The sequence below is a fragment of the Myotis yumanensis genome, unplaced genomic scaffold, assembly GCF_028538775.1.
Source record: "Myotis yumanensis isolate MYYU_CA2020_CCGP unplaced genomic scaffold, mMyoYum1.0.hap1 SCAF_1, whole genome shotgun sequence".
In the NCBI taxonomy this organism is placed as follows: domain Eukaryota; kingdom Metazoa; phylum Chordata; class Mammalia; order Chiroptera; family Vespertilionidae; genus Myotis; species Myotis yumanensis.
Genome location: NW_027223752.1, coordinates 58,689,742 through 58,703,659, shown reverse-complemented (window position 1 = coordinate 58,703,659; position 13,918 = coordinate 58,689,742). Strand labels below are relative to the sequence as shown.

General features: G+C 40.7%; 1 pseudogene; it reads right to left on the bottom strand.

Annotated features, from left to right (window-relative positions):
- Positions 1 to 12,321: 12,321 nt before the first annotated feature.
- Positions 12,322 to 13,445, bottom strand: LOC139002597 (phosphatidylinositol N-acetylglucosaminyltransferase subunit C-like; annotated as a pseudogene).
- Between the last annotated feature and the right edge of the window lie 473 nt (positions 13,446 to 13,918).

Genomic DNA, 13,918 nt, shown 5'->3' with positions numbered 1-13,918 from the left:
TCCCGGTCAAGGCCGGTCAATTGTCAAGAGCACGTACTTGGGTCAGGGAACATGCAGGAGGCAACCGATCAATGTGTCTTTCTCACATCAATATTTCTCTCTCTCATTTCCTCCCTTCCACTCTCTCAAAAATATCAAAGGAAAAATATTCTCTGTTGAGGATTAACACACACACACACACACACACACACAACTTAAGTGAATTTCCAGGGTGTCCATGAGTAGGAAAGAGTAGAACTGAGAGTTTAAATTTTGTCTGCTGATTCCAGCATTCACTTTATTACCTCATCTTTCTGCCTCTAGAAAACACCAAAGGGGATGACCACACCAGGGTTGGGTGTCAGTGTAGGGAGAATTGGAGTTCATATTCGGGAGCTCAGGTCTATTCAGTAGACATAACCAGAGTTAAAAATGAAACAGAATACCAGGCGGTCCATCGGACTGATATCATTCTGAAGACACTAGCTGTCAATACAGGATCCAAGTGTATGGCAACAAAATGCATGCTGGGATACATTCAGACCAGAACAAAAAGGCTCCAAGCTGACAGTAGGAGCAAATAGTCAGAATTCTTGAGCCTCAAGAGCAGAACTGCAGGCATTTTTATAGGCGCCACAACTAGGCTGCAGTTTGGAAGGGTATCATTAAGGGTTCCGAGTTAGCAGGGATGTAGGCGTGTTAGAATTCAAAGATAACTTTAAGGTTCCTGTCATTGGAGAACAAATGGATGCACTCAAATAAGAATATAACAGAGGAACAGGGTGGGGAGAGGAGGTTGTGATAGAGGCAGATAACTAATTTTACTTCATATCTGATGATTTCCGGGATGGGGAAGATTCCCCTCTTGATCTAAGGAAATAATATATAATTGAGATAATGAAGAGGCACAACTGGTGCCATTTCTATAAGTTATAGAAAGGAGAGGGATGGAGAAGAGGCTTTCATAGGCCCTGGAAATCAGGAAGGGACAGGTCTTTTTTTTTTTTTTTCTTCTGAATTCCTTGATTACAATGGTGAATAATACATCTTTCCTGGCTTGTTTAAGCTTTAGAAAGCTTCATTTTTACGTCCTTTTTTTTTGCAAAAACAATTTCTGCCTTTCTCATTATAGGAATATGAATAGCAATAGTTCTCACTTCACATTACACAGCCTTCCTGCACTTAAAAGCCTGTCAGTTTGACCAACCCATCTTTCTCCTTCCTCACTTATCTTTCTCCCCTTCTTCTCCTCTCTTTTTTCTCCTCCTTTCATTCCCTTCCTCTCTGTCTGTTTCTGCCTCTGCCTCTCCTCCTCTCTTATAAGCATGTTCTAGAATGTATGTTAGCCCCATAGTTTTCTTCATAAACTCTACCTTCCTCATGAAAGGAGGATCAGTCATCACTGATGTATAGTGAAGGGCAAGAGAGAAAAACATCTCAAGATCCACCATAAAAGAACAATACTACATTGATGTTTATAGACAGGAAACAATTGAGAGGAAGCTGACTTCTGCAACCCAGATGTCTATAGCTTTGTCTGGACTTTCATTGGTGCTCCATGTTTCAGAACTCTAGGCAGGATGTATGAAGAATGACCAAAGAGAAGAACCAAAATAAATAGAATATAGGTGCAAAAAAGCATCCTTCAGTTGAGATTGTTCACCAACCATATAAACATTTTCTCTCACCCAGATCTCATCTCTGCTCCCCAAATATAATTGAAATCCCCTCACCCTCCGAACAGAAGAAAACTTCTAGTCATACAGGCAATCCCTATCTTTAGATACTCTGTATTTAGCTACTGCATTTATCTTAGGTTCTTCTACTTTAGATTTTATGCAGTTAACATCCATTGTCTTAATTTGTTAGGTACTGAATTAATCACTTTCCATTTAACACCTCCCCTCCACCCCCTCCACCCCCACTCCCCGTGCTCTGGATAAGCTTTCTTCTAGAGTATGCTACACAAGGGCAGAGTATTATTTATCTCTGTGATCTGTCACAGAACAGAATCTCCCCCCAAAAATGTAGGATGGATAGATGAATGAGTAGATGAATGGATGAGTTACTTTCCCTTTATCCTCCATTCTCTACCTATTAGTGCCTTACCTCAAATAATCCCCCTTTCATGAAGCTATTCTTGAGTTTATCCTCCAGATATTCACCCTCAGTTATTTGAACACTTAAGAACTTTTTCTCCTAAGACACTTATATTATCCCATTTTGTATTTTTGTTTTACCATCTTGTGTTTTGTTTTAGTCTTCCATAGAGGCCTTTCATCTCATTCATCTTTATATTTCCTATTGTACCTAGCACAGAGCTTACACACAGTATATGATCAATAAGTATTTTTAATGTAATTTAAACGAGAGTAATTTGATTTTCATAATACTTTGCAAGACAGGCAAAACTGACATTATTATCATCATCATTTTATTGATTAAGAGACTGAGGTTTAGAGAAGTTAATGATGATCATCCAACTGGCCACAGTCACCCAATTGGCCAAAAAACTGGCCAGCAGGAGAGCACCGGACTAAAGAAGAACCAGCTTTTACCAGTACCTTTTCCTGACTCTGTATGCATTAAATGGATCTGCTTTTAAACAGCCTTTAAAAGGAACATGCTGGGTCATAAAAACAAAAAACTTCTGCATGTAGGAATAGAATAAGGTCTTTAAATATACTTTCCTGCTTTGATCTTTCCTTTAGTAGGGCATATGTCATATTTTCCTTTTAATCAGTATACATCCATCACCATACACCATCTTACCCAGATGTCTTATGTGTCTAAAGTCTGTTCTCACGTTCTAATGTCACTATTGCCCACCTTGTCCAAGCCCCATTGCCTTAGAATTACATAATTGCTGAGATCCTTTAATTGCTCTTTCTGCCATATGGGTCCCTCCACCTTCTAGTCAATTCTCTACAGCAATGCTAACAAATTTTTAAAAAATACTATTATCTACATACTGCCAGTACTACCCCCAATATTTCTTAATGGCTGTCCTCTGATTTCAGAATAAGATAAAAATCTTCAGCTTGAAACTTAATCTTCTCACAACCTTGTCACCAATCTCATTTCCAGCCTTTTCTTGTACTACCCCTCCAAGGAGCCTTCCATTCTGCAAGCTCAGATTCTCCACACATGACACGTGTTTCCTCCCCTCTTAGTCATGCCATTTCTCCTACTTCAAATGTCTTCTCCTTTTTTCACCTTTTATCTTCAAAGCACAGCTCAAAAGCTATGTTCATTCTAAAGTTTTACCATATACATCATCCTTTAGTTATCATTCTTTCCTCTGAATTCCTTTAACATTTTCTACATGTAACTTGACTATCTTTTAAGACACATACATTCACTGATAAATCTTTAACTCATCCCAAACTAAGACCCCCACCCATCTATAATAATAAAGGCGTAATATGCAAATCGACCAAATGGCCAAACAGTGGAACAACCATCTGGACGACCTTACAGATGAAGCCAGGGCTGCGAGGGCCAAGGCAGCAGCTGGGGCGGCTGCGAGGGCCAAGTCCTTTGCACGAATTTCGTGCACTGGGCCTCTAGTTAATAATAATTCTCCATTCCCCCACCCCCTTTAGCCACTGTGTTGTTGTCTTTTAATCTCTTGTGATTATAATATGCACTATGGTTGAGAAACTCTAATTTATAGGTCAGTACACCCACCCTCGCTCTAGCCTGATGTACCACTGAGGCTTAGAAATCATGGCTGACTGCTCTGGGCTGAAGGTGGTGGCATTCTGATAGCAAGCTTTCCTAAATTTTTCAGTGAAGCAGTTAACTGTATACCTGGCACCTCAAGTTTCTGGTGTTATGCAGGTATTTCTCTCTCTCTCTCTCTCTCTCTCTCTCTTTCTCTCTCTCTTTGGTGTTCATAGCAGTGAGGGACTCAGGCTCTGTTTCTCAGTTTACTCTCTGGGTCTTGTGCCCTATTTGTCAGGATTTGGGTCCAGAACATGTTTAGCTCTGCTTTTTAAAAACAGATCTGAAAAAATTTCTGGAATGACTTGGATTTGCATCTTAATGGCCACCTTCTCCAGCATATTCATTTCTGGAAAAGTGGATGTAGCTTTTTAAAATTTATTTCTATTTTTGTGTGGTAGTCATTCTGAATCATTCACTGCCCACAAGGTGTCAGTCAAGTGGCCAGTTATGAACTTAAAGAAACTGTATGCGGCTGAGCATTTTAGAAGGCACTACATTTTTTTTATAGTGGGAAAAGTGAACAAATCTTAAGCTTTCAGTTTCAGAATAATGAACTGTAATTTTTTTAGCTGCTGAAATATTTAGAATTATGATTTTATTCAATGCTCTTCTATTGTAATGTGTAACTTGGTGTGGATGAGGAGAAATATAGAAGGGTGAAATAGACTTTCTTAAAATTTTGAAAATATAATGCTAAAGCCTACTTTCTCTCATGTTTGAAATTGAGGCAACACCATAGATTAAAGGAAAGTAGAGAACAAAAAGGAGTGATGAGCAAGGTGCTATTATTTGGACATTTTATCATTCATTTACTTATTGAACACCTGCTATCATGTCCATACTAGATACTAAGAGGGGTTCAAAAATGAAAGCACGTGGTTCTACCATCAGGAGCTTACTATCTAACATGTAAGAAACAAAATAAGCAGTTAACAAAGTAAAATTAAATGCAAAAAAGAAGGTGATATGAGAGAGGTAGAAATCAAGATGAAAAAGGAAGACCCACTTCAATTGTGTGAATCAGGAAAGACTTGGCGGTAGACATAAAATCTGAGCAGTCTCTGACAGCAGATAAGATTTAGACATGTCATTGATGTAGGAAGGTCTATCCAGTGTTCAGAAATAGTATTAACAAAAGGAAGGATAGATAGAGTCTGGCTGGGACACAATTACTTGGGTGAAATAGCTAGAGAGAAGCACAGATTGGGGGCTTTCCTCACTAGGCTACAGGAAACCATTAATGTTTTTATCCAGGTGAGTGTCATAATTAGAGTTGTGTTTCAGGTAAATGAATTTGACCACAGTGTGATGGTTGAATTGGAATAGGGAAGATTAGAGACAGGGATATTGCAACACCAGACTGCCTTTTAAAGTTCACACCCTTATTCTTACATGAGTGACAGCCTGATAGAGTAGAAAATTCACTAGACTTGAAGTCAGAAAGCATTCTCTGGCTGCTACACTTCTTACTAGCTGTGACCTTGGGCATATTATTTAATATCTGTACCATCAGGTTTTCTAAGTGAAATTAACACCTATCTTGTAGAATTACTTTGGTAAATGAGATAAGCCCCAAAACACAATGCCTTGCACATAAGTGCTCAATGAATGTTTGTTTCCCTTCTTTTCTGCCTAATTCAGATTTCAAAGGTGTTTATTTCTATGACTATCTGTTAATATTGCTTGAGTTAGTGAACACCCACATAGTTCATTTCAGTATTTTAGATGATGCTAAAGTCTCTGACACTGAAGGCAACATTACATCACATTTGCATTTGGGAGAGTAAAATTACAATCAGGAAGTGAACAGGAACTTTGGGTTCTCAAGATAGTCTGAGTTTATTCAACATTCATTTAATCGATGTTTCTTGAGTCCCTGCATGGGGCTGTGACTATGCAAGAAGATACAAAGTAGACACATCTTAGTCCTGCTCTGAAGAAGTTCATAGTCAAGTGTCAGAGCTATATCAATTTACAGATAATTTTAAAGGTTTATGATATGTGCTAGAAGTTTATGCAAAGTATTATGGGAACACACAAGAAGGCATAACTACCTAAGTTTGCAGAGGTAACGTAAAGCAATCACTGCAGATGAATCCTGGAGTGTTGCAGTCCATCTGCCTCACAGGTGGAAGAACATACCAGGCAGTGGAAATACGGTGTAAAAATATAAAGAAGGGAGGGATTGCATTTGGCTGCATTTAACTGAAAATTAAAAATAACAGTGGTTTGCTTGGCAGGCATGAGCATCAACCTATGAACTGGGAGGTTATGGTTCAATTCCCAGTAGGGCGCATGCCCAGGTTGTGGGCTCCATCCCCAGTGTGGGGCATGCAGGAGGCAGTCGATCAATGATTCACTCTCATCATTGATGTTTCTATCTCTCCCTCTCCTTTCCTTTCTGAAATCAATAAAAAATAATTTAAAAAATAACAGTGGTTTAAACACAGGTGAAATTTATTTATTTTTCCTACATACTAGGAAATGCTGGCCATGGTTAGTGACTCAAGAATGTCAGACCCTAGGTCTTTGAAATTCTTTTGCCATTTATTCCAAAGGAAGCTGAGAGATAAAGGTTTTCTTCTTTTATTCTTTTTAAGCTGGGCACAAATTTAACCCAACAAAATAAAAATCCTGTTAAAAGGGAGAGAGGGTAGACTATAGAAAACTAATGGTCTTTGCTATCGCATTTTTAGGGGATTGAAAATGGTGTAGCTGGATGATGGCACTTCAGAGAGGACTAATAGATCAGGCTAGAAATGCAAGCAGAACTGAACCACGGGAAGAACTAAAAGTTTACTTGTACAATTTTTTTCATGAGAAAATATGTCCCAAGTTCCATGATGAGATATTAGGAACATGTGGCTGGTTAGGACACAGCAGTAGGAAAGGAAAGTTCTTTATTCCCATCGCATTTTGGCCAGTCAATTGATTAGAAACCTCCCAAATGCTACAAATGTCGCCAAGGGCAGGGTTCCAGCAGGAAATACTGGCTGTTTCACATGTGCTGCATAAGGTTCTTTTTTCTCCCATGCTTTGTTAATGATAAAAGTCACCCCTGCCAATAACATTTATTTTCCTTTTGTCCTCCTATTCCTTTTTCTTCTTTTACACCAGTGTGTGGCCCAGTGACTTCATTTCTTCTCCCTCTTAATGAGCTTTCAACAAGATTCCACAACCCTGACTGAAAGCCAGGCAGACCCATATCTAGGCTCCACGGTTTCTGAGACTTAATTTTGTTTTTATATTTTCCAACTTCCCATCGTTCTGTCACATTGATGCGAGTCCTCTCTCCCTCTTCCTGGGAGCTTTCAGCAGCTGCTCTTTGAGCATGCTCCCCTGCCCCCTCGACTCCTTCCTTTCCTGAGCACACTTATCCTCTCTTGAATAAGGAAAGGTCAGGAAAGTGTTTAGTTACCTGTAGGGTTAAATGCTTTCTAATATCTAACTGAAACCTTCCTACTACCAAATTAGACCTATATCCTGTATTGTTGATATAAGTAATGTTTTGATGATCCTTTTTCTCATCTCTAAAGTAACTCCTGTTCATCTGTAAAAGAAACACACACACACACACACACACACACACACAAAAGCACTCTAAAAATACATATCACCCAAAAAAGAACTGGGACTCACCCATCATCCAACCATCCAGAAATACCCACTATGAACACTTTGGTACGTGTACTTTCTTTTCAGCTCTTCTGTTATGCATATGGATTGTGTACACTTTTTTCCCCACTTGTGAGCATTTAATGACCCTCCCTCCATGTGGCTTCAAGCTGCCAGGTCACAGGCTCCCCCAACACCCTTGATCTTCTCCTCAGCTCTTCTGCTGAAGAACTTGGCCTTCACGATGACAGGCTGCTTTGGGAGCTTTCCTTCCCCAGCACTTTGTAGTAGCACAATTGCACTGCATCAATGATAGGAGCGGCTCCCGTCTCGTGTTTGGCAGCATTTACCCAGGTCTGCTCATTGACCTAAACCCACAGTTTATAAAAGTTGACCATTGGGCAGAAGCTCTGGTTCCTCTTTAAGTGGTGATGTCTCATACTAACTTTCCCAAAGTAACCGGGTGATATTTGTTTACGTCGATCCTGTGATGATGCAAGTCACCAGCATTACCTCAGCTTCCTATGCTTGCTGATGTGGCCGTGGCTGTGGCTCACGTGGCACCAAAGTTTCTGAGTTTTCCTCAGTCTGGATGGCATGTTGGTGGCCAAGATGAAAAAGGGAGGCCTCTGTAAAGTCCCGCCTGTGTACATTTTTGATGGTATCATTCTGTGCATATTAGTTTGAACTTGTGAACTCTTTCCTCAAGCTACACAAATATTTCCCTCCTCTTGGAGTTATATAACACTCTTTACTAATTCACCTTTTACTGTTCACACTAAAATGATATCAACGAGCGGGGATTCTGGTCCAGATGATGGCATAGGTAAATGGGGTACTCACATCCTCCCAAAACCACATCAAAATTACAACTAAACTACAGAACAACCATCATTCAGAACTGCCTGAGATCTAGCTGAGCAGAAGTCCTACAACTAAGGATATAAAGAAGAAGCCACATCAGAACTGGTCAGAGGGGCAGAGACGCAGAAAGGGCTGGTCTCACATCCGTGGGTTATCTCACCTGAGGAGCAAGGGGTCCCAGCCCCACACCAGACACCAAGCCCAGGGTCCCAGTGCCAGGAATATAAGTCCCATAAATGTTGGTTGTAAAAACCAGTGGGGATTGTGGCTGAGTGAGATGGAGGCTGCTGGAGTCCCATGCTTTCCTCTTAATAGGCCTGCACATGGCCTTACTCAGTCACTCCCTCTGAGCTCCAGTCCTAGACAGCAGCTCCAAAGACACCAGGGACATACAGGGAGAAACTGAATTGTCTGGCATCAGGGCAATACCTGGAGGGGAAGCTTTCTCACAGACTGAAGTGCTGGCATTGTTCCTTTGCTGAGCCCTCCCTCCACAGAGCCAGAGGTGGGTACCAAATCTCAGTCTCCATCACTATTCACCTTGCCCTGGTGATTCCCTGTAACCCCTGCCCCACCCAACTTGTGGGCCCACCCAAACCATGTCCAATGGTTTTTCCATACAAATGGCCTATCTTACCTCATGCTTTAGACTTTCCTAAAATCTCTCAAACATGTAGCATTCGGCCTCAGCATGCCCTGTATCTCTTGCTAAGTGGCACCCGGTCTTGATTCACTGCTTGGCCTCTCCTGGGCACCTCCAAGACCAGCACAAGTAGCAACTATCTGTGTAGCTCATGACAAGTGGCCCTGGACAGGGCACAGGTGGTGGCTGGTCTTGGCCTGCACCTCCCGGGAGGCCCCAGAGCCAGTGCACCCAGTGAACAGCTTCAGATCATGCCAGAGCATCACCCAACCACCTCCATAAGCAACACATTCAAGGGGCAGACTCAGTGGGTACCAGAACCCTGCCCAAGTAAGTTCTGCTCCCTGGAGTCAGCCTTTCCACAGCTGATCCTCCACAGTGGTTGCAGCTAATCCTTGCAGCTACTCCTGGGGTAAATCCCTGCCATTGAGGTGCCAATAGCATTCAAGGCTCAACTAAAACAGGCGGGTGTACACAGATAGGGGTGCACACCAGGGGCACACTTGAAGTGCCAGCTTGGGTGATTGGGCAGGCTGTGCCACTGGACCCTCCAGGACACCGACTACATAAGGCCAAACTACTAAGTCCAGGAGAGTTGCAGCTCTACCTAATACATAGAAACAAACACAGCCCAAATGAGGAGACAAAGAAACATATCCCGAATGAAAGAACAAAACAAATCTTCATAAAAGAACTCAATAAAATGGAGACAAGTAGTCTATCAGATGGAGAGTTCAAAACACTGGTTATAAGAATGCTCAATGAACTTAGGGGAAGAGTAGATGAACTTAGTGAAAACTTTAACAAAGAGATAAAAAACGATAAAAACAGAGATAGAAACAGAAAAAGAACTGGTCACAAATGAAGAATACATTAACTGAAATGACAAATACATTACAGTGAAACAACAGTGGAGTAGATGAAGCAGCAGATCAAATCAGCGATTTAGAAGATAAAAAAGTAGAAAACTTCCAATCAAAACAGCAAAAAAGAATTTTTAAAAAGTGAGGATAATATAAGGAGCCTCTTGGACAACTTCAAACATACTAACATTCACATCATGGGAGTGTCAGAAAGAGAAGAGAGAAAGATTTTGAAAACTTATTTGAAAAAATAATGACAGAAAACTTTCCAAACTTGGTGAAGGAAATAGATATCCAAGTTCAGGAAGTGCAGAGAGTCCCCAAAAAAACCCACACTAAGACACATCATAATTAAAATGCCAAAGGTTAAAGACAAAGAGAAAATCTTAAAAGCAGCAAGAGAAAAACAGTTATCTATAAGGAAGCTCCCATAAGACTGATTTCTCAAAAGAAACTTTGCAGGCTAGAAGGGATTGACAAGAAATATTCAAAGTAATAAAAAACAAGGACCTACAACCAAGATTAATCTACCCAGCAAAGCTCATTTAAAAATCAAAGGACAGATAAAGAGCTTCTGAGACAAGAAAAAGCTAAAGGATTTCATAACCACCAAACCAGTATTATAAGAAACATTAAGGGGTCTTCTTTAAGAAGGAGGAAAAAAAGATTTTTAAAAATATGAATAATAAAATGGCAATAAATATATATCTGTCAACAATTAATTTAGAAGCAAATAGATTAAATGCTCCCATCAAAAGACATATAAAGGCTGAATAGATAACAAAACAAGACAATTACATATGCTATCTACAAAAGACTCATTTCAGATCAAAAGACACACATAGACTGAAAGTAAAGGGATGAAAAAGATATTTCACAAAAATTGAAAACTAAAACATTTCAAGTAAAAAATATATTAAGATTACACTTAAAGTGTTTAAAATGGTAAATTTCATGTTATGTATATTTTACTACACATTAAAAAGACAAGCTGTAAAAAATAAATGATATCAATATTATTCACAATTAGTCACTTAATATATTATACTAGAGGCCTGATGCACAAAATTCATGCAAGGGGCTTGGCCCTCGCAGCCCCGGCTTTATCCGGAAGGTCATCCAGAAGGTCATTCAGCTGTCTGTTTTAATTAGCATATTATCCTTTTATTATTATAGACTAGAGGCCTGGTGCATGAAATTCATGCACTTGGGGGGGGGGGTGTCCCTCAGCCCAGCCTGTGCCCTCTCGCAGTCCTGGGAGCCCTCAGGGGATGTCAGACTGATGGCTTAGGCCCACTTCCCTTAGCTCTGCCGCAGAGAATGGAGAGGCTCCCGCCACCACTGCTGTGCTTGCCAGCCATTGAGCCCGGCTTCTGGCTGAGTGGCACTCCTCCCTGAGGGAGCACACTTACCACCAGGGGGCAGCTCCTGTGTTGAGCATCTGCCCCTGGTGGTCAGTGTGTGTCATAGTGACCAGTTGTTCCTCTGTTCAGTCGATTTGCATATTACCCTTTTATTATATAGGATACTGCATTTCACTTTTGGCACTATGCTTTTTATTTTTTCCTAGAGTCAATAATTGCCTGTGTTTTCTTTTCCTATTTGCTTAGTATTTATGGAACTGATCCCAAACCTTCCAGTAGAACTATAAAACCTAAATCAGTACAAATACATCAGTTGTTTTTTTCATTTGTTTTCTTTTTGCAATATTCCTATTAGAGTTTTAGAGTCTTCCATAACCTTACTGGAAGCTCAGTCTAGCTTTGTTTCCATCTTGGAAAGTCCTTTCACCTCTTTTCTATCTTGGATCTCATGTTTCCTGAACCCCAATATTCTTTACTTGTTTTCCAGCCTTGATGAAGCATACTTGAGTACCTTCCTAAAGAACTTTACACAAAAGGTAAATTTTTTGTGCTCATAAACAACTGAAAATGCTTTTATTACAAATTACCCGCACTTGAGTGGTAGTTTGTCTTGTTAAAAAAATTGACATTGCAAATAATTTTCCTTCAGAATTTTGTAAGCCTTGTTCCATTGTTTTTTGTTTCCAGAATTGCTGTTGACATATCTGCCATTCTGATTCTTAAAACTCTGTGTTATCTGGTTTGTTTGGGACTTTTTTCTCTTAAAAAAATTTTTTTTTATGCTTGGGGATCTGACATTCCACAATGGTATGCCTTGATATAGGTCTTTATTCATTCAGTGTGGTGGCCACTTGTTATGGCCTTTATGTTCTTTCAGTTTGGGAACTTGTACCCTTTCGTTCTGGGTAAATTTTGTGTTTCTGTGATCATTGCTGTCCTCCATTTTGTTTTTCTTTGGGGAACGTCTGTTATTCAGCTATTGGCTCTCTTGGACTGATATTCTTATCTTCTTGTATTTTCTTTCCTCTTTTTTTGATATGTTGTTATTATTTAATAATTAGAAGCCATATCACTTCATTTGTTAAAGTGAGCAACAAATGGGAGACAATCATCCATGAGGGCCCAGAGAGCTTTTCCACCCACCAAATAACAGAAAGGATAAGCCTCTTCACAACCCAGGCCTTTGGTAAACTTTGTGTTTTGATCTCTGTTCTCCCACCCACATCAGTCTTCTGCTTCCAGAATGGAACTCTGCCTTCAAATCTTATTCTCGTTGGGAGGCTGGTCCATCAGCGTGCCTTGTTAACAAAATGGAGGTTTCTAACTTAACTGAGAACCCTGGACAAGTTTTGATCTCAGCCTCATCCCAAGGCCCATGAATGTTTTTTTAAAAAGCTGCAGGTGAGTGAGGTAGAAAAGGCAGAGACAGGAGACGGACACCAGCAGAAGAGCAGAGGATGGCTCCCATACACGAATGGACAGCAGGCCTCTCAGATGCAAAAGAAAAAAGAAAGTGACCCCACATAGCTGTGAGGAGTACATGATGTCAGTTTCTTCTGTAACATGAGCCACAGGGAAAAAATCTGGATGGCAAATGTTACCATGATGAAGGCATGCAGGAACCCAGGCAGGCATGAGGCAAGGCAGATAGAAGCAAAGATGGCCATGTTCAAGGACAGCGTGCTGGACACAATGGCAGCACTGGTGCCCTAGTCAAAGAGGGTGAGGTGGCCGAAGAGCATGAAGATTGACATGGCGCCCTAATCGGTTTGGCTCAGTGGATAGAGCGTCGGCCTGCAGACTGAAGGGTCCCAGGTTCGATTCCGGTCAAGGGCATGTACCTTGGTTGCGGGCACATCCCCAGTGGGGAGTGTGCAGGAGACAGCTGAATCAATGTTTCTCTCTAACCAATGTTTCTAACTTTCTATCCCTCTCCTTTCCTCTCTGTAAAAAAATCAATAAAACATATTTTTTTTAAAAAAAAATATTGACATGGCATAGATGGTGTCAGTGCTCACAGACTGTCAGGGTCTTCAGTACTGGGGAAATCTCATATGTGAAAGTCATAAAGTCAGTGGTTTTCCCACTTCTGAGTCCTTCAGTGAGATCAAACAAAGCATAGCCCATTAGTGAAGAAGCCAGGTTGGTCCCAAAAAGCCAATGACAGTGGTAGAGGGTGGTGGGGGCAGATGACCCTTGTCCATATACTACAAAAAACACACAGACACTACATAGCTGCTTATCACCATGCTGGACGCAAATACCACAACCCAATATTGATATTTCCCGGCATATTTCCTGGAGCTTTTCCAGGAGCCATCGGTCCACATAGTTATCAGGAAAGGGCTGTTGCTGATATAAGACCTTCCGTCGCCTGGAGTGAGTTACAGGTTAGACACATTATCCTTTCCCTCCAACTCAGGCCAGCTCAATTTCCCTTGTAGAAATCAACGTGGTTCTTGTTCTTTATAAAGGTTTGAAATAAGACCTCTCTGGAAATTCCTTGCTGTGCTGTGGTTGATATATGCTGACCTTCCCTTGCTTTCAAAGGCAGCCACCCAGGCTGGGCCTGCAACAGATGAGTTTCTTCTCTGAGGCGGGACAGCACAGTACAGCCAAGTTCCCGCCGCATGACTGAGAGGGGGTGGTCGGCGGCCTTCTTCCTCCTCTTTTCCATTGCTTGCTTTTTGTGTTGTTTTCTGAGACCTTTTCTCAACTACCTTCCAATTCTTGTATTGAATTTTTCCATGGCTATTATGGAAGCTATTTTGTTTATTATCCACAAAATTTATTTTCTTTCCTTTCTTTTTTTATTATTTTTTAAATAAAAGGGAATTCTTTTTTGTGTCATAGAAACTGAA